Source organism: Loa loa, assembly GCF_000183805.2.
Source record: "Loa loa unplaced genomic scaffold supercont3.64, whole genome shotgun sequence".
NCBI lineage: Eukaryota > Metazoa > Nematoda > Chromadorea > Rhabditida > Onchocercidae > Loa > Loa loa.
The window spans coordinates 16,216-18,997 of NW_018108244.1; positions in this window are offsets into that span (position 1 = coordinate 16,216).

Here is a 2,782-nt window from a genome sequence, read left to right on the forward strand (position 1 = left end):
AATAATAATAATAATAATAATAATAATAATAATAATAATAATAATAATAATAATAATAATAATAATAATAATAATAATAATAATAATAATAATAATAATAATAATAATAATAATAATAATAATAATAATAATAATAATAATAATAATAATAATAACAATAATAATAATAATAATAATAATGACGATGATGTGGTGGCAATGATAATCATGATGATGATCATCAGTGTGTCCTTTCCAGTGCCATTGTCTTCCAATAGGATTAGTCTAATTGAAACTCGATTCGATGAATATATCTACCTTCCTTCATTCATTCATTCCTTCCTTCCTTCATTCATTCATTCATTCATCTCATTCATCTTGTTTGAATTGGAAAGATTCATTCTAACATGGTAAAAAAAAGAAAAATTCAAATTCATCATCAATAATATATGCTATCAAACATAATCAAACAAAAAGAAAAAAAAAGAATTACTTGTTTATTTGTTTCTTTTTTTAGCATACATGAAAAAGTAATTTTATTGATTTTTCCATTTTCTTCCAACCATTTTCCATTTCAATAAACTTCCTAACTTATCAAATTATTCATTTAATATTTATTTTTGATAATAATATAAGATAGCACAATGATTCTTATCACGTTATGATAATATTTTATTTATTGTTAAATTTGAATGATATCACATTTTGTTCATTGAAATAACTAAGCCAAAGAATAATTGTAAATTTTCCTTTAAAAAAAAAAAAATTAAATTTTTTAAATTGAGAGAATTTTTCTCTCTCCGTCTCTTTTTTCCCTCTTCTTTTTTCCTCTTCAAATTGCATTATCCCAATTTGTCATTTTTTCTTTTTTTTTTTTTTTGCATACATCATATAAATTCATTGGGAAAAAAAAATGAAACGAAAAAAAAAAATTTGTTTTCCTTTCCGATTTTTGCAATTGCTATGGTTAAATCAAACCATACATAATTCATGAGCAAATGACAGATAGATTTTGTATTATTGGTAATATAACTAACACTTAACAATAAGCAAACCCCCGCCCCTCCTCGTTTCCCCCGCCTTCCATCTCCCGTTTCCCGCCATATCACAATACATTTACTAATATCAAATGTATTTACATAAACGATTGATTGCATTGATCAACCAATCAACCATACCTGTGACACACACACACACACACATACACATCAAATAAATAGGTGTGGCAAATTTTTATTTCTATTTTTTCTTTGATTATAAAATAAATTTTGAACTGAATTATCTCATTTAATTATTTTTAATTTTAAATACTTTTAAAAATAAATTTACACAAAATTTAAATTTTCTTGATTTCTTTAACATCTTTAAAATTAAATTAGAAATTCGAAAATTACGAATTTTTAATAATTTCGATACAAATTTTTATATCGTTAATTAATCTAATTAATCTAAGGATTATAAATTTCATCACAACATTATCGTAATTAGTGTTATTGGGTATGTTTGATTTATAGCAAAATCATTTTTATAATTTATTTTATCAAAATTTTCCAAGTAATGAAAACATTTTAATAACCATTGGAAACATTAACTTGCATATGATATAAGTGTAAATATCATATTTAATCATTGATATTATCTTATCATCAATTTTGTGATGTTAATGTCAACAATTTCGTAATATATTGCTCATACGATACAATATAGATAGATTGAATGTGTTTATTTATTTTTAAACATTCATTAATATAACAACAGAATTAATGAGCGGTTAAATGATAATAATATTTCATTAAATATGATTCTTTTTCTTTTTGAGTTTTGCTTTATTTTAGGATTGATATTTTCTCTTTTTTTCTGTCACCATATGAATACTAATTATTAATTAATTATTAATTGAAATGGCATAAAAAAAGTGTTTTTGAAAATACTGTCATATATATATACATATATGACAAATAGCATTTTATCACTTTCTAAAGTTATCATAATTTAAACCATGATATTATAAGTTATGTTTTGAATGATGATAAAGAATTGATCCCATTAACCACTATCATTATTCTATTAATGATAAAGTTTAAGCTTTTATCATTATTCTATTGATTGACAAAGTTTAAACCTTCAAATCTGCAAAATTTACCATCGTCTTCTTATTATCATATATTTGCTATCTTGTTATAATTTCAACATATAATACTTTTATCAATAAATAATCCCTTTTTATCAGCAAATAATCATTCCATTTACTAATCAATGATCTCTTTTATTAGCAAATATTCCCTTCATCAATCGATAATGATCACTTTTATCAGCAAACAATTTCTTTATCAATCAATGATTACTTCATTTAATCAATTAATATAATATCAAAAATATAACTAAGGCATAAATAAAATGTTTGCATATTATCACTAACTATATCATATAATTAATTAATTAATCATGAATTATATGCTAAAATGATTTGTTTTTACTTAATAAATTTCCGTATTTAAAAAAAAAGTAGTTAGAATAGATTTTACCATAAGATCAAGTCTAGACAGGAAGATCAAAGCACACAGATTGGCTGATGATGAAGTAACCGGTTAAAAGAAGGGAGAAAAATGAAGAAGAAGAAGAAGAAGAAGAAAAAGAAGGTGAAGTGTGGAATAGTTTTCCTGCTTCCTCTTCCGCTTTCAACTTACCTTTTCATCAGTTTACTCCTTCCAGCTTATTTATAACCGGATTTCATCCCTCATTCCAATTCCTCTCTTTCATTTCTACCTCCCTCTCTCTCTCTCTCTCTCTCTCTCTCTTCTTT